We start from the raw sequence: 19,746 nt of genomic DNA, 5'->3' as shown, positions 1-19,746 counted from the left end.
ACAACTATCATGTAAAAATACTGCAACATTTCAATGGATCTTTGCAAGTTAGACATTGCAAGTTTGAGAACAACTCCCACAAACTAACATGGAAAGAACTTTTACATTTATTTACCTCCAAAAACCTCTAACCATTTCATGGACAGCATATACAAATGTCTAACTTTCAAAAATACATTTATTTGAGACATTTAAGTGTTCCTACCCAATAAGTGGAGTTTTGCTATCTGGACAATACAAATTTCAAAAAAGTCCCGCACATTATCCAATTTGCAAAAATGCCCTTATTTGCAAGGTTTCAGTTCCAACAAAATGCTTAAACCTTGGAGACGCATACATGGATGGCTGTCAAGCTTAAAAAATGCATTTATTTGTGACCTTTTGGAGCATCAAAATGTAACAGTATTTTTGCAAGTTAGACAGGGTGTGGAGGTCTACACGTGGATGTCTGCAGAGGGTGGACCCTCATGTCCATTGGTACAGAAAGTATAACAGAGATTTTACACTACTTTGTAATCTATTTGGAGTCTTCTCAGGAGACATCAATCCATACATGTTTAGTTCAGTGTCAAGGACAACCGCATTGATTTGAAGCTTGATTGTTTTTTGAATGCAAAGGATCATTATGCTGATGATGACTGAGATGAAATATGGGGGAAAAGCCAAACAGGAAGAGGAGGCAGAACTATGAGGAGGGTGGGTAGGGCACGAGAAGCGAGAATAGACAAGCAGGAAGGGCAGAGTGGTATACACAGTATAGACGTACGACAGGATGTTCAACGGTACACTATGAAGGCAGCTTGGCAGCATAGTGAATGCATGGAATACATATTTGGCAATCTACTGCTGACAAGAACATAGTTTTCTAACAACTACGTGTCCAGGGTCTCTGAACAAACTACGAAGTATGCAAAGTATAAAGTGTTTATAGGCAATATGTTGGCATCAGCGGCACTGCACTTCGGTGGTTCACCTCCTACCTTACTGATCTGAGTTTTTCAGCAATGATTGGTGAACTGTCCTCTTCTTGTGGGGTGCCACAAGGTTCAGTTCTTGGCCCTACCTTGATTCCCTTTATATGTTGCCACTTGGGTCAATTATAGCAAAGCATAGTCTGTCTTTCCACTGTTATGCAGATGGCATTCAGCTTTACCTACCAGCACAACCAACAGAAAATGAGGCAGTGAGTAGTGTTACTAGTTGTATTAGGAACATTAAGGAGTGGTTGTCATCTAACTTTTTACTTTTCGATAAAGACAAAACTGAATGCATTGTGTTTGGGAAAACTGATATATCAGGTTTCAGTACAATGACTTTCAGACCAACTTTCAAAAATCTTAGGATGATGTTTGTTATCTATACAATAGTCTGCACAGATCCATCTGTGCATGTCCACATATAACCCAAAATTTGTGTTGCACAGACAGTAGTGCGTATGCTTGGCAGTTAGTGTTCAGAATATATACTTTAATCAGGATTGTGCATGAATGGAACAGAGTTCTCCCAGCAGACTCTGGGATAGAAGTAGTATGAAGACTGACTCATGGTTTTGACTGCTGCGGACTTTGGAAGTGATCAGTCAATAGGTACACAGTTCTGTCCATACTGCAACAGGAACACATTCGTTCACTGAACTATCAGATGCAGATAAACACTCAGAGCTCTGAAAGGCTGTGACTTTTTAACAGATACAGCAGCTGGTTACAGGTTGGACTGTAGCACCGTGTCAGTTATTATTCCTAAGGTGAGTCAAGCACAGTGGGTGAACAAAGCACAAAATTCAGATCTTTCCACTAGTTTTGGGCATTGTCAACAGGAAGCACACAAAATTGCACCTCTTTTAATGATGAATTTTAAAGGTATCGATGAAGGAAAATCTCCTGACTACAAACACCATTTTTGTTTATCTTGCACATGTGCAGTTGGTACATTTGCAGTCCACGTGGTCACACATTTTCCACTGCAGAGGGGACTGTATGGAGCCTTGTGGACTTGAGATGACTAAATTTCTTCACGCAGAGAGCACAAATTGGCTTTTAGCCCAGTAGTTATGTGCCCATTATGTCTTCAGCTGTCCCTGTACATGTCCACAAAAGAGTATAATCAAAGCTGAAGGCATATTTACGGTTCCCATGTGTGACGTAAGTTTCATTCTCCACATATGTCTGCAGGGTCCATTCAGACTCTTCTGCTCATTTCTGTATGTTCCAGAAAAGCAAATCGTATGCTGTTTTCATGCACGTATGCATGTATGTCATGATGTTGGTCCTATTCACCTTATTCAGCTCCGCCCATTTTCCAACGGGCGGGACTTCCTGTTTTGAGTAGCACTTCCGGTAACTCGATCATGCCGGTGTTTACAACTGAGAGAGTGATGTGGGAAGAAACGGAAACCTCTTTAAAAAACAGAAATGGATCAAGTCTGCCGCATCCGCGACTTATTACAGAGTGGGAGGATGACATGAAAAAGTGGCCACAAGTCATGTATGGCGATATTTTTAACTATTTCGTGTTGTCTCTTGGCGTTGAACGCTCGGCTATGAGGAATTATAACAGCACTGAAGCCTATCAATATTTGCACAGTGGTAAAGTCGGCGCTGTTCTGTTACATCAAGAACGGGAATATACGTTTCTTAAAGCTAATGTCAGCCCGAGTCAGGCTAGTACCTCCACACACATGGCATGGGTGTTGGTGACAGCTGATGGAGTGGTGGAGACCACGGGATGCTCCTGTATCACTGGGTTGGGACGGTCCTGCTGTCACACTGCTGCGATATTATGGAAGGTATGTTGATTTGAATAAAACTTTATTTGATTCATGTATATATGATGTGGTTGTGCAAACGGAGGTTGTTATTGTCATTTCTGAAACAGCTCCTGCAGTTCACTGTGTTATTAGCCCTGTCACAAGCTAATGCTAATTCCCTGGAGCAACAAAAAACTGATTCTGACCAAACCGCAGTCATAACAACGTTTCAAAATAGCAGAGAGTATCTTTTTACCTCACTGATGGCATAGCTAGGTCTTTAGTGGAAACTGAACTTTGGTAGAATCGCTGTAGCTGCGCTGACAGTGACCGATGCAAGCTGTGTGTTTACATAGCCATGAGCTGGTCCGCAGCATTCAGATCGAACCTTTCCGTGCTCTAAACAATTCTGAGAGAGAGAAAGCTTCATCTTTCCCCAGTTGTTGTGGCACCCACGGACAGCGCAATTGATGCCAAACATGTTAAAATCGCTTAAAAGAACAGTTAGAAGTAGCTACAGTAGCGAGAGGACTCGATGTTGTTGTAGTGCGAAGACGGTCAACCGGAAGTCGATCTCAAAAATGGCGCCGCCCTGCCTCACTTCCTGAATAAGGTGAATAGGTATTGCAACAAATGAAAAACATCATCATAAATAAATGAATTAGTTGATTTGTTTATTTTTTGTACTCTTAATTGCATTACATTGTTAATTAAGCATACTATTAACTATGTCTTTAAGAAATGTCTTCCAGAACCTACAGAGAAGTCCAGTTGATTCCTACTGAAGCTCCTACGATTCCCATGACCTCGATGACTGAGAATCTTCACAGACATACTTTTAACTACGTTTATAATTAATGTTGTATTATTTTTACATGTCTTGTGCTCAGTAATATTTTGTGTGTGCTGGTGTTGTGCCTACATGTGTTGATTAATTTTCAAGTTCAATTACCTATTGAAACACTAAAGTAAATATCTTTCTGTTCCAGGTAGTTGGTCCTGTCCTTGTTAAGCAGTTGTGCACACCGTTTTCTGCTACTGACTGTCGATGTTATCCAGCTGCTCTTCTGCTTGCTGTCAAATCTCGTCATGGAACATGTCCAAGTGTCCTTACTGCTGATTGAAAGATGTTTAGCAGTGCAAGGAAATGTAGTTTCTGGAGCTTTTTTACTTCATATTTGTATAATTCATGAACATGAACCTACTTACATCCCTGAATGTGAACTTGAGGCCACACCTCCATACTACCTAATGAATAATGTACATTTCCTTAGGCAGCATCTTTATGGGGAGTAATGGCTGTAGATGGAGATGTCAGACCTCATATAGCAGCCTGTGAACCAGAGTCTGATCCTTAGTGAAGGGAAAAACCCGTTGTCGATCAGCTAAGACCTTAACAGGAAGTTTCAGGGAGGTCAGACGGTTTCTGATGTAGCCAGCAGTTGCTAGCGCAGGTTTAGCATCAGTTGCTGAAAATGGAGGGAAAACTGAGTAAATTTTTATTCATATCTCTGGAAGGCGTTGTAAAGACTTTTTAGCTCCTGAACAAACAGTAACGGCAGCAGCATACTCCCTATGGCCTGCTTTGCTCATCATCTTACAATGCCAAACTGCTCACTCTTGAGGCGAGAATTTAAAAATTTCAAATACCAGACTTGGCCTTAGAGGGGAGGAGTTTGGACATCCAGAGGGAGCCTGGAGGAGAGCTGCTGCTCACTCTTGTGCGGTGGTTTCGGCATCTGATTAGGACTTTCTTTGGAGGTTTTCCAGGTCATCCACTGGGAGGACACCCTGGATTGGCATACATATCTCATCTGGCCTGGGAACGCTCTTAGATCTCTCAAGAAGAACTGGGAAATGCCGTTTGGAAGAGGAACATCTGAAATGGTCTGCCACCACGATGAATAAGTTAACCCCTTAAGCTTCAGTGTACTGCCGGCGGTACACTTACTAATTTGCATAGGAATTTCAAGAATGTCCGACGGCTGCAAACACGATTATACAAACACTATACGCCGATGGAAAGCTTAGATTCTCATGAATCTGCCGGTATAAACCACTTTCAGATGTGATTACCACAGCGGGTGAGAAAAACACATTTGTCCGACAAAAACAAATATTCATCCATCCGTTCTCTATACACGGCTTCAACGCACACAGCGCGACTCACATTTCCGGGTTTATTATTACACACAAAAAAAAGATTCCACAAAAAACGGCCATAATCCAACCTTTTACATCCAGATGACACAAGCCAGTAAACTATTTTATCCAAAACATGTCCTGAAGTCGGTATAAAATCCCCGAATCAGTCATTTTCAAGGAAATGCACCTCGCGATGCCCGTCCAATATTCCCTGTATTTTTCGTAATTTTTTTTAATTTAAAAATAGAATATTAGCGATTTTTTGTACTGAAAACGGCTGGAATTGACTGAAGCTTAAAGGGTTAAAGGAAAACAGAAGCACTGAAGAAGGAGGAGACTCCATGAAGCTGCAGATCCACGTCAAACCTCATTTATCTTGATTCTACAATGCCAGCACTTAATTAAGCCATAACCTTCAACTGGAAGTTTGCCGTTTGGCAGAAGCAGCTCAAGGCTACCATGCTACCAAGGCTAAGTACATTCATTTGAAATAGATTTTGCCATTCAAGGAAGAGTGGCATTGTGAAGCTGCACAGAAGATGCTTGGAGGAAATTGTAGTAGATGATTCTGTGAACAAAGCACAACACAATAAATGTTCTGTGTCCCACTTGAATAAGGTTTGAGAAGGATTCTACTTTTTGATATATGGCGAAAAGGTTGGCTACCATCTTTCCTGAACTTTAACTAGGTTCTGTGGTTCAGAGTAACCGTCAAGCCACGACTATGAAAAATATTGATCACACTTTACTCACTACAAAAGGATACTTTGGTTGAAAACAAATAAAAAGGAAAAAGGGAGTTGGCAGTTACATTTTGTCATTAAGCTGATAAAAAAAAAATAGCTGCCTGCAAAATGTATTTGCAGAAGTTGTGTATGAATGTTATTTTTGGAAAGCCTGATAGCATGATTATAGTGTTGAAAAATACATTGAGTTTATTTGATTATTCAAACATTTAAATAATAATAACAGATTAAAAGACTACACACAGCATGACATCCATTACACACAATACATGCAGTAGCGCAGTGTTGTGGTCTGAATGCTTTGAGCTCCTTTTATTGTGTAAATGGACTTGAGAAACCATCCTTTCCAAGGCCACTGTGAATATGAGCTGAACATGTGTCGAAAGGAAGCTGATCTGCAAACAAGTTGCAATAAAGGAATGTATTTTTAATCCATCTTTGTGAAATAAATAAAATGAGGACTGAGTCTTGTTAGATAGCTGAGAGTGTCTTTAATCAATGAAAAGTAATTTCTTAAATAGACAGGCAATTTTTTAAAGCGATAACTGAATAAGCAGTCCATCTGCTGTTTTGGCTTTTGGGATTTTTTTCTTTGTGTTTTCCTGGGTAAGTTTTATTACTTGCATTTTTGGTTTGTATAACTTTTGCATACCTTTAAACAAACCCTAAATAGAAACCATTGATAATTGGACAGCTATTGCTTATTTTCTGATTGAATTAATGCTGTAATAAATGCAGTGTTGTCACTGCTGCAAAATCTAATCTTATACTTTGGGTCCTGTTGAACATTTTGGAACTGATGTTTCACGATCCATGTTTTCATAGTAAGTAACCTACTTCTTTTTGCTAGTTGTCATGTCTTACTGACAAAGTAAAGTCAATTATTTAACTTCTAATATGGCATTGCAGGACACCGAATTAATCAGCTTTACCGGTTCTTATAAGCTAGCTACTTTTTCTGCTATTGGACTGAAATAAAGCGTCAAAAAATTATCATTTTTGTGATGATAATATACAGAATCAGAAATACTTCATCAACCAGAGTTAGCAAGACTGATCTATTCTGCTGTTAGCAGACCAAGAGCTTGCCAAGACAAACAGAATACCTGCAGAAAAATTAGGTTAAAGAAAAAATCCAAAGTTTGAGAAAACTGCAATCAATTTTTGCAGTCTGAACACTGCAGACAGACAGCCGTGTGGTCTAAATAAACAGTCTGTTTATGAATTACAGGAAACACTTTGGACTTTGCTTTAATAACAGACTTACAAATTTGGTTCAAGATCAATGCGGGTCTAACCTTTAAATCATCCTGTTTTGCATCAGAGCAAAAATAAGAAAAAGCATTTTGCTTTATCAGCAACAACAAAAAAAAGTTCAGCTTTCTGACTCATTTGAACTAATCTGATCAGTATTTACAAGTCATTGCTAAAGTATTATGCTAATCTTTACAGCGAAACCTTACAAATATGCTTTATTTTGACAGAGAGATGTCCCCGGGCTTCACCATAGACTATGGGCTGCACAGTGGCGTGGTGGTTAGCATTTCATCTTGCAGCTAGAAGATCCACTATTAGCGGGAGTTTGCATGTTTTCCCTGTACATGCGTGGGTTTTCTCCGGGTTCCTCCCACAGTCTAAAAACATGCTGAGGTGAACTGATTATTCTAAATTGTCCATAGGTGTGAATGTGAGTGTGATTGTTTGCCATGCGACACATGCAACAGTTACGTAGTTAGCTCTTTTTGTGACTTTAGCTGTAACTACAGTTTGTTGTCTTTCTACGGTACAGAGTGCAGTACTTGTGAAAAGTCCTATCACAATACCTATGAGATTACGGAGGCAGAATGCAGTAACTACACAGTCAAAGTACACATACCTATCTGTCAGTTTTCACCAAATGGAGGCCTTGCTTCTGTGTGCACATACATAGCAAACATGTTCTTCTATTCTTGATCATTTAGGTGGGATAAAATTATAAGTTCAAGTCTGCCTTAGGCTACTTTTTAAAATTCCACTCTTTAAAAAACTCCCCAAATGTATTCACTTGCAGCTGAAAAACTGTGAGGTTTAAAAAAGCACAACCTTGGCCTCTATGGATTGTGAGAATTTTAAATTAAAACAACTCTCTGTGTCTCCAGCAGCGGACCACAGTGAGATCTGGAAAACTCCAGCAAAAAGTGGCATTTCTACCTCTGCTAATCGCAAACAATGAGTCGGTAACACTGTTGTGTTTGTTCTAAAAAATTCTCAAGTGAAAGGAAGCGTAATAAATTTTAATCACAGTCTCTTCAGTGAATGTGCAATGCTCGGCAACCTTTTCAAAATGGCACCAGTTGTGTTTTTAGAACAGTTACAGCCTGGTTTTATGATTTTAAAACCGCATCTTTGTGGTTTTTTTGACCATCACAAATACCACACAGTGATCGATATTAGAGGTGAACGTGCAGAACCAGATTTCTTTGAGCTCCATGCAACTGTAATATCCTGAATATGATCTAAACTGGAGCCTCATTACAGCAAAATCATGTCCAACGTCTGCCCCAGATGTGGGTTTAACTTGCTGAATCAGCTGAGTGGCAGCAGATAAGGCTGAGTAAAGCCAACAGAGCGGCTCACAGTGTGAAAACTGCAGCTGCTGGTTGACCACAGACCACACAAGTCACCACATTATGAGGACGAGGGCCGAGCCGAGAGAGCCGAGGGTTTAGGGAAGCTTATAAAACAAAGATTTAAAAAATAAATAAATCTGCAAGTGACGATAAAAGAGAAGAGGAGCGGTAGACAAAGACTCACAGCCAGAGAGTTTACAAACTCGACTCGGGGAGGAAGAAGAAGGTGAAGCAGCGAGAAGCAAAAAACCCGCAGATCATAAATTATTCAGAGACAAGTTGTTTTCATAAGAGCAGGGAAAAAAAATCAGACGAGGACAACTTTCACTGAGCTGCAGCTCAACTCCGAGACGGGCGCACACTCAGCTCGGCATCCAGTTTTTTATATACACGCACACACACACTCACTCATATACACAAAAAACACACACTGAGAAATATTCAAGGTGAGGCTGAAGAGGCAGAAGAGGCATCATATGCAAATAGCCCATATGTGCTGCCCGTCACAGTCTCACAGGTACCGTGGACACACACAAGGTGACGAGTGTGTGCGTGTGTGAATGTGTGTGTGAGTGTGTGAGCTGTTGGTGTGACAGCTGATAACTTGGCTGACTGGGATTGTGTTTGTGTTTGGGGTCGGAGGTCAGAGAGACGCCTAAAGGACAGCTGGACGACGGTCATGAGAAGCACTTTACTGTACAGCGCACACACACACACACACACACACACACACACACACACACACACACACACACACACACACACACACACACACACACACACACACACACACACACACACACACATTTCCAATCTGATTAACCTCCTCTGACCCACCTTCTGCTATCTGCAGTCTTCTCCTTCTCTTTCTCTTTTACATTTAAAACTTTGATGCTGTGTTTTTTGACACTTTAAACTATGACTTAAACCTTTCAGGGTCTCAGCTATTGTTTGTATTTTACTGTCGCTTCAGATCTTTCACATTCTGCACACATGCCCTTTATGCCCTTTTATTAGTACTATGAACAGATCTGAACTTTTTGACACCATAAATGTCATTTTTTACATCATATTTGTTACTTCAATGTGTAAGAGCAGATGAAAAAGCTTTTCAATCTTTGAATGAAACGAATTCGGTCCTGCGAGATCCGAGCAAGTTAGCAAAAGTGTATCGTAAGTTGTTGCTGTTAGATTTCTGTTTGTTGCGATAAATAAATTATCATGTAAAACTACTATCTAGCGTTTGCCCACATTGCTTTTATTTCATGCTAGATTTAGTTCAAAGATCTGACACAGTTCAGTGTGGAGTTGGAGGCCTTTTTCAATGCGCTGTATTGATGAAAAGTTGGCAAATAAACAAGACGAAAATAAAACGTGACAAAGATTACACTTTAAAATAAATAATAAAACTGAATGTAAAAAACAGAATGTGCAAGATGTCAGATGAACTGGAAAAAATGAAAGTTTTTTTTTAACATAACTGCCAGTTAAATTATAGATATTCTCTGTTTTGTTATGTTATAGATAATAAATAGCAAAACCACAGAAATAAAAGTATGAATTCATATGTTAACCCTGATTTTAAAACGGAAAAACTGTAAATAAAGTCCACATCAAAAATCTGTATTTCTACAAATAATACCAAAAACTGACAGTCTTGCTGCTTTAAATCAGGACAAAATAAATTTCATTTACACCTGTGCCGTTTGTTGATAGATATAAAGTATGAATGATAAGTAACTATAATTGTTTGAACAATTTACTTTCCTTTTACTGATTTTTTTTGCACGTGTGTTTTGTTAAGTTACAGAAAACTATTAAAGCTACAGATATAAAACTTTTGATTTGTATGTTAACCCAAATTAGAAAAGGCCAAATTTGTAAATAATGTCCACATTAAAAAAATCAGCATTTTTACAAACAATAATGTGTTCTTATACAATGTATGACCCTTAAATTACATCGTTTTACTGTATTTAGTAAAAAAAAATTAAAAAAATTCTTTACATTTTTGCATTTCTTACATTACATAAGGATTGGAAAATAATTGTTTTACAGATTTTTCCTGACAAATTACAAATGCTATATAGCAAGATCCCAGAAAAGCGAGATTCATTTATGATTAATTTCATTTATTTTTTAATTAATTATATCTTCACCCTAAAAAATAGAATAATTCTATTTTTAAAATAGATATATATATTCTTTAAATATATATATATATATATATATATATATATATATATATATACAAAAATAGAATAATTCTATTTTTTAAATAGATATATTTTCTTATATATATATATATATATATATACACACGTGGACAAAATTGTTGGTACCCCTCAGTTAAAGAAGGAAAAACCCACAATTCTCACTGAAATCACTTGAAACTCACAAAAGTAACAATAAATAAAAATTTATTGAAAATTAAATAATCAAAATCAGCCATCACTTTTGAATTGTTGATTAACATAATTATTTAAAACAACAAACTAATGAAATAGGGCTGGACAAAAATGATGGTACCCATAACTTAATATTTTGTTGCACAACCTTTTGAGGCTATCACTGCAATTAAACGATTTCTGTATTTGTCAATGAGCGTTCTGCAGCTGTCAACAGGTATTTTGGCCCACTCCTCATGAGCAAACAGCTCCAGTTGTCTCAGGTTTGATGGGTGTCTTCTCCAAATGGCATGTTTCAGCTCCTTCCACATATGTTCAATGGGATTCAGATCTGGGCTCATAGAAGGCCACTTTAGAATAGTCCAACGCTTTTCTCTCAGCCATTCTTGGGTGTTTTTGGCTGTGTGTTTTGGATCGTTGTCCTGTTGGAAGACCCATGACCTGCGACTGAGACCAAGCTTTCTGACACTGGGCAGCACATTTCTCTCCAGAATGCCTTGATAGTCTTCAGATTTCATCGTACCTTGCACACTTTCAAGACACCCTGTGCCAGATGCAGCAAAGCAGCCCCAAAACATTACTGAGCCTCCTCCATGTTTCACCGTAGGGACAGTGTTCTTTTCTTCGTATGCTTGGTTTTTGAGTCTATGAACATAGAGTTGATGTGCCTTACCAAAAAGCTCCAGTTTGGTCTCATCTGTCCAAAGGACATTCTCCCAGAAGCTTTGTGGCTTGTCAACATGCATTTTTGCAAATTCCAGTCTTGCTTTTTTATGAGTTTTTTTCAGCAGTGGTGTCCTCCTTGGTCGTCTCCCATGAAGTCCACTTTGGTTCAAACAACGACGAATGGTGCGATCTGACACTGATGTACCTTGGCCTTGGAGTTCACCTTTAATTTCTTTGGAGGTTGCTCTGGGCTCTTTGGATACAATTCCAACGATGCGTCTCTTCAATTTGTCATCAATTTTCCTCTTGCGGCCACGTCCAGGGAGGTTGGCTACTGTCCCGTGGGTCTTGAACTTCTGAATAATATGAGCCACTGTTGTCACAGGAACTTCAAGCTGTTTAGAGATGGTCTTATAGCCTTTACCTTTAAGATGTTTGTCTATCATTTTTTTTCGGATGTCCTGGGACAATTCTCTCCTTCGCTTTCTGTTGTCCATGTTCAGTGTGGTACACACCTTTTCACCAAACAGCAGGGTGACTACTTGTCTCCCTTTAAACAGGCAGACTGACTGATTATGAGTTTGGAAACACCTGTGATGTCAATTAAATGACACACCTGAGTTAATCATGTCACTCTGGTCAAATAGTTTTCAATCTTTTATAGAGGTACCATCATTTTTGTCCAGGCCTGTTTCATTAGTTTGTTTTTTTAAATAATTATGTTAATCAACAATTCAAAAGTAATGGCTGTTTTTGATTATTTAATTTTCAATAAATTTTAATTTATTGTTACTTTTGTGAGTTTCAAGTGATTTCAGTGAGAATTGTGGGTTTTTCCTTCTTTAACTGAGGGGTACCAACAATTTTGTCCACGTGTGTATGTATATATATATATATATATATATATATATATATATATATATATATATATAAATATATATATATAAAAGAAAATATATCTATTTAAAAAATAGATTAATTCTATTTTTTAAATAGATATATTTTCTTTATATATATTTTTTTTCTTCTGTCCATGCTGTGTGTTTATAATGCTGAAGGAAAAAGGTAATAAATAGAATAATAAAGCAGAATATCATAAAACTAAAAATGGTGTAACATATTATTATCATTATATTATTATATTATTATTAGTTATATTTAATAATTCATTATTACTTAATAATAAATAAATACATTAATTTTATAATAATATATATATATATAAATTGTATTTGTACAGAACCTTTTAAAACCAAGTTTACAAAGTGCTTTATAGACAGAGCAAAAAAGGAAAGAAGGATACGCAAGAAGAATATCGTCCAGAGAAAGTAAAACATATCCAAAATAAAAATATAAATGAAGTGCCCCATCCAGGTAATGAAAGAACAAAGGAATGAAAAAAAATCGAGGTTAAAACCATAAACACGAGGCTAAAAGTAGTAATAATAGTAGTAGTAACAGTGAATAAGTAAAATAAATACATAAATAAGTAAATAAAGGGTACAAGAAAATCTTAAAAGACAATTAGTTCATAAAAATAGACGACAATAATAATAATTTAAAAAATTTAAGGTGGTCTTTATAAATATTTCTGTGTTTAGGGTTTTAAACCAGCTTTTAGTGTCTAAAAATGCTCATAAATTGCTTTTTTATTTGCTTGACTCCTGAGCATGTGCGGTGCATCTCTCGTCTTTTCCTTCTCCAAGGTTACAATAAAGTTTTTGCTTCAAGGACGAGTCGTCACGTGCATCATGAACACACATGGCATGTTGGCTGGGTGTGTATATCCGTGTGTGTTCAGCGCTGTCAGTGTGGCTGCTGCAGACAGACAGACCTTTAATATTTGATAAGCTGCCAGATGGCACAGTGGAGCCTCTAATAACCATCTTTAATAAAGGTAGTCAAGCGTACTTCTGCACCTCTGCGATGGCGGCTGCCGAGGTTCCTGCGATCAAAGAGCCCAACTCCAACGGCAGACAGACGTCAAGAGCCAGACGCACACATCAATAATTCATCAAACACACACAGTAACTGGCAAAAATGGGGAGTTATGCAGAGACAAGGACTAAAGGAAGCATCCGATGTAACAGTCACCAAGCATTTTGTCAAGAATGGTGAAAATGTACGAACTACAGCTCAGAAAATCTATCGTAAGTGAGGTGATTTATTTATATTGCAGCTAAAAATATACAAACTAACACAAAATGAAGCCTGAAATAGATAATATCCTACCTGTTGGAGCTTCATATGAATTTGTCACTCATTCTCATTTATGATTCATAATTTCTCCCAGATACCAAATCCAAGTTCAGGTAATTTCAGGTGCTGGCAGACCGACCGAGTTACTCATCAACCAGGAGGACAAACAGAACAGCACCTGGCAGAAACATGGATAAAGCAGGAGGAAAGTTCAATAACAAGAAAGAGACGTAAAGTAACAGAATAAGACAGATTTAAACATAAAGCGTGACATAAAAAACAAGATAAAATAAAATGACACACAGAGACGTCACGTACACTGTAAGAAATGGAAAGTTTTTAAAAATTTCTTAACTGTAATTTTTTTTAAAACATTACTTGTATTTTAGAGATTTTCCCTGTTTTGGTAAATTATGGATAATAACTAGTAAAACCCCACAAAGAAAAGTATTATTTTACATTTTAACACTAATAAAAACAGGTCAAAACTGTAAATAACATTCACGTAAAAAATCGACATTTTTACACATGATCATTTCTTCTTTTCTAGAATTAAATTTTAAAAAATTACATATTTTTTACTCTATTTAAATTAGCAAAAATATCAAAATTTTATGTATGTTTGCTATTATTGAAAAGAAAAAAAATATAACACACAAAAATATACAGAAAATGTACGGCCTGAAAAATAGTGAACATTTGTTAAACTGTTTATTAACTTTTATATTACTATGCTTTGACTGTAAAAATAAATAAATACAAAATTACTGTTTTACAACATGTGACCACAAAACTACAGCTGTTCCTGTATTTAAATCACCTTCTCTGCTCCCATTTTTCCTCGTGTCTAATGTCCATGACTTGTGATTCTTGGTTTAGTGGACTTTTACTAAACAGATGTGAATTTTTCTGCCACCACTGGCTGCTCCATCTTCCCAGTGCTCACGGTGACATCTTTAAATGTTCTGTTTTTTCTAATCAACAGTTTTTTAAAAACTAAAGATTTTCATTGTACTGCCTTGAGAACAACGTCAAATTCTCATATTTGAGAAGCTAGAGGCCTGTTTTTACTTTCAATTATGGTGCACAACAAGAATTAATGACCGTCGTCCATCTGGTGTTTGCCTGGTTTATGATGATGATTTAATGTTAGATCTTTGAAAATAAAAAATAAAAGAAAATTTATTGGCTAAACTCTGCAGTGCACTGCATGTGCAATCTTATGGTTTAAAAGACTTGAAAAATTGCACCATTTATAAGAAGAAGAAACTGTAAATACTAAAAATTTGTCGAATTTCTGACTTCATCACAGCCATTGAATGCTTCCTGTGTGGCATGTGTTTATGTCAGGAAAATTAATGAAAGCGAGGCTCAAAATTGAGATATTTCATCAAAATCATTTCATTCCAGAGATCTCTTTTAAATTGATCACCAAAGTAGAAATTGTTTGCGTCAGATCAGAGGAAAACAAAACAATGCTGATCTAATAAAAGATCGAACACAATAAAAGATAATATAAAAACAAATATAGATATGTAGTAAAATACAAATAAATACAAATATTAAATACAATTTAAAAATGAATAATAATATTAATAAATGTAAAATTATATAATAAATACATAAAAAATAAAAATATGAATAAGATAAAAATAAAAATATGAATAAGATAAAAACAAATATATAATAAAATAAATAAATTTAATATAATTAAAGATACATTCAGCATGGTGAAACGTCTTCATTGAGCCGATGTGCAGAGGAGTGTTTGTAATTTGAAGAGGTTAGTACTAAAATATGTTCAGCATGCAGAACAAACATTTATTCCAGTTTTGGTAACACCTGTGAACAAATGAGAAAATGTCGTACATGTTGATACCAGGTTTTTCCTCAAATTTTGCAACATAAATAATCAATGAAATTCGATTCTAAAACCGCATTTTAAGTGTGTCGTACTTCAAAGAAGACTTCTTGAGTTCTTTCTACTTCTAGTCATGGTTGTGTGTTTCCATACAGACATAGGACTTTATATTGCAGTGAAAAATGAGCCCAGAGTGAGTAAAAATGTGACAGGAGCAAATAAAAACACCCAAAAACCGCTTCTTTGTAACTTGCAGGTGGTCAAAGTGTTGACATTGCATCAGCGCTAAAATGTTTTGGTGTGTTTTCTGTGACGCCGACATAACTACAGGTTGCTAACTGGGAATAATTAAGCTTGTGAGCGAGTTACGGTTTTATTTTGTGGCTCAGTTTGCATCTAAAATGTGAAAAGTGGCCTCAAGCATCAACAGGTATTTTCTGATTTAGGTCACCAGCAGCCGGATGTGAGGAGCTCTGTGCAATGAAAACTCTCAGTAGGACGTTCCTCTGCCTTTAACTCTCATTCGTTTTCACTTTCTCACAAATCTAATGTTCCCCAATCAGCACATAGTATATTTAGTCTCAGGCTGGATCCGTCCAAATGATAAACTGAATGCTCTATTAGTGCCAAAACACAAAAATTAAACAAAACGTTAAAGAAAGATGTGGGCAGTTGAGGCTGGAGACATTTTAAAGGGAGGGATATTTGAAACATCCAAAGGGAAACAGAAAATAAAATGGAAAATTAAAAATCTGCTTTCTGATAGACACTGCCAAAAACCTCAGCATGTCATTTAGTTTCATTTTAGCCTCATTTAAGGCCTGTTTTCTAAAATAAGACAAAACCATCCAGTCTTATTTGGTTTAACAAGGAGGGAGGTGACAAACACAAATATGAACAAAACACCTAAACAAGAAAAGCACTATGAGAGCTCAGTACTCCACCAAGGCTGCTCAGTCGGATCATTTCCGACACATGAAATCTTGAAAAATTTATGGCAGAAATCACAGCACCATAGAATGTGGCCATTCAATATGAATGTACCCATGAACAAAATGACCTGGCGCTGAGCACAGGTGTGTGTTTTGCATGTGTACGTTAAGTATGGATACCGAATCACGTGACCTAAATATGTAGCGGGCGACAGGAATTTCGTATGTTCCTTGCATCATTTCCAATGGATAAGTCCCGATAAGTCCGCAACAATCAATTTGTAGTCGGATCGCAATCATGTGATCGTCAGCAGGCAGCTGACAAAGTGTTAATTTGTAGTCACAGTCAGAGTGACACCGTGCCGTGATTTACAGAATGATACAGAAATTTTTTACAAATCCATGGATTCAGATTATAAGCCACATCACTGTCAAAGGTTGTTGCTAGAGGTACGGACCCGTACCCGTAGCCTGTGGCCTACGGATACGGCACTTTCCATTTGCCAATCAGATACGCGAGATCTGGTCACGTGACTCCCGGTAGACCCTGGAGGTACGGACCCGTAGCATCGATACGACAGGTACGGACCCTAAACCTGACCCTAACACTAACACTAACCCTAACCTTTGCTTACCTTTCAACAGTTTGCAGTGGTTAGCAGCTTCTTGACTCGCGAGACTCGCGTACGGGTCTGTATCTGTCTGGCAAATGGAAAGTGCCGTACCCGTAGGCCACAGGTTACGGGTACAGGTCCGTATCTGTGGACACTACCACTGTCAAAATCTAATAAGGTGATCTTTGTGACATTTCTGACCTTCCCTGAAAATTTCATCAACATCCGTTGTTCCGTTTTTGAGTAATGTTGCGAACAGACAGACAGACAGACAGACAGACAGAAAGACGAATGTACACCAATCATCACATAACAAATTATTATCATCATAATAAATTGGTTTATGTCACAAAAAGTGTCAAATCTGACCATACACACGTGGACAAAATTGTTGGTACCCCTCAGTTAAAGAAGGAAAAACCCACAATTCTCACTGAAATCACTTGAAACTCACAAAAGTAACAATAAATAAAAATTTATTGAAAATTAAATAATCAAAATCAGCCATCACTTTTGAATTGTTGATTAACATAATTATTTAAAAAAACAAACTAATGAAATAGGGCTGGACAAAAATGATGGTACCCATAACTTAATATTTTGTTGCACAACCTTTTGAGGCAATCACTGCAATTAAACGATTTCTGTGTTTGTCAATGAGCGTTCTGCAGCTGTCAACAGGTATTTTGGCCCACTCCTCATGAACAAACAGCTCCAGTTGTCTCAGGTTTGATGGGTGTCTTCTCCAAATGGCATGTTTCAGCTCCTTCCACATATGTTCAATGGGATTCAGATCTGGGCTCATAGAAGGCCACTTTAGAATAGTCCAACGCTTTTCTCTCAGCCATTCTTGGGTGTTTTTGACTGTGTGTTTTGGATCGTTGTCCTGTTGGAAGACCCATGACCTGCGACTGAGACCAAGCTTTCTGACACTAGGCAGCACATTTCTCTCCAGAATGCCTTGATAGTCTTCAGATTTCATCGTACCTTGCACACTTTCAAGACACCCTGTGCCAGATGCAGCAAAGCAGCCCCAAAACATTACTGAGCCTCCTCCATGTTTCACCGTAGGGACAGTGTTCTTTTCTTCGTATGCTTGGTTTTTGAGTCTATGAACATAGAGTTGATGTGCCTTACCAAAAAGCTCCAGTTTGGTCTCATCTGTCCAAAGGACATTCTCCCAGAAGCTTTGTGGCTTGTCAACATGCATTTTTGCAAATTCCAGTCTGGCTTTTTTATGAGTTTTTTTCAGCAGTGGTGTCCTCCTTGGTCGTCTCCCATGAAGTCCACTTTGGCTCAAACAACGACGAATGGTGCGATCTGACACTGATGTACCTTGGCCTTGGAGTTCACCTTTAATTTCTTTGGAGGTTGCTCTGGGCTCTTTGGATACAATTCCAACGATCCGTCTCTTCAATTTGTCATCAATTTTCCTCTTGCGGCCACGTCCAGGGAGGTTGGCTACTGTCCCGTGGGTCTTGAACTTCTGAATAATATGAGCCACTGTTGTCACAGGAACTTCAAGCTGTTTAGAGATGGTCTTATAGCCTTTACCTTTAAGATGTTTGTCTATCATTTTTTTCGGATGTCCTGGGACAATTCTCTCCTTCGCTTTCTGTTGTCCATGTTCAGTGTGGTACACACCTTTTCACCAAACAGCAGGGTGACTACTTGTCTCCCTTTAAATAGGCAGACTGACTGATTATGAGTTTGGAAACACCTGTGATGTCAATTAAATGACACACCTGAGTTAATCATGTCACTCTGGTCAAATAGTTTTCAATCTTTTATAGAGGTACCATCATTTTTGTCCAGGCCTGTTTCATTAGTTTGTTTTTTTAAATAATTATGTTAATCAACAATTCAAAAGTAATGGCTGTTTTTGATTATTTAATTTTCAATAAATTTTTATTTATTGTTACTTTTGTGAGTTTCAAGTGATTTCAGTGAGAATTGTGGGTTTTTCCTTCTTTAACTGAGGGGTACCAACAATTTTGTCCACGTGTGTACTAGCTAATTTATTTGACTTGTCTTAAAAATTTGGGGTAAAAACACTTCTTCATGATCGGACAACACATCAACATACTTCTAAACCAGACAGATAAAAAAGCTTCTAGCTCCTCATGTCTGGCAGCCAGAAAGCATTCTGGATCATGTTTCTCATGTAAAAAGGGAGCTTCTTTTAGTTGGTAAGTCAAATTAGTTGTCTGAAATCCTCATTAATTAATCTGAATACATAAGAGGAGGGCAGCTGAAGAACAGGAGCGCTTCCACTTACAGAAACAACTTCATCACTGAGGGTTTTCCAGTCTGACCAAAGCCAGTAGACTCATTTTATTCCATTTTCAGAGGCACTTCTGCGGCTGCTCCTGCATTGGCTCGGTGCCCCCTGATCCATCCCACAGAAAAGTCACAGAGCAGAGTGTGTGTGTGTGTGTGTGTGTGTGTGTGCTGAAGTGCTCGTTGTGAGTTTCTGCCGTGGCGCGGTGACATTTCCTGAGCTTGGCGGAGCAGCAGAGGTGAACGGTTACTCGGCTGTGACTTGCCGGAGCGAAGCTGTAATAAAGACCTGAGAGGACGGCTCCAGTCTGCTCCGACCTCCATTACGATGTGATTGTGAGGGTTTGGGGAGCCGCTCCGCCGGCATTATTCCCCCGGTATAAAACCAGAAGGTCAACCAGCAAGAAAGTCTGACAAAGATGTGAGAAACTTTCAACCTCTTTCACATCCAGAAAGACAGGAAGAAGCAGGAGAGCAGAAACTGAAACACCAAGTGTCTGCAAGTAGGCCTAAAGATCAAATTAATGTATTAAATACTGA

At 37.8% G+C, this 19,746-nt stretch overlaps 1 protein-coding gene across 1 annotated transcript in view; it reads right to left on the bottom strand.

The window, feature by feature from the left end:
• Positions 1-13,571, bottom strand: part of large2 (LARGE xylosyl- and glucuronyltransferase 2) — a 166,639-nt gene extending 153,068 nt beyond the window's left edge. The window contains exon 1 of the mRNA XM_051937210.1: positions 13,553-13,571. The gene's annotated coding sequence lies outside the window, so the exon portion shown is untranslated. The remainder of the gene's footprint in view (positions 1-13,552) is intronic.
• Positions 13,572-19,746: the final 6,175 nt, after the last annotated feature.

This window comes from Acanthochromis polyacanthus, chromosome 2 (assembly GCF_021347895.1).
Source record: "Acanthochromis polyacanthus isolate Apoly-LR-REF ecotype Palm Island chromosome 2, KAUST_Apoly_ChrSc, whole genome shotgun sequence".
Classification (NCBI taxonomy): Eukaryota; Metazoa; Chordata; class Actinopteri; family Pomacentridae; genus Acanthochromis; species Acanthochromis polyacanthus.
Note: the sequence above shows the minus strand (reverse complement) of the source record. Positions and strands in the feature narration are given on the sequence as shown.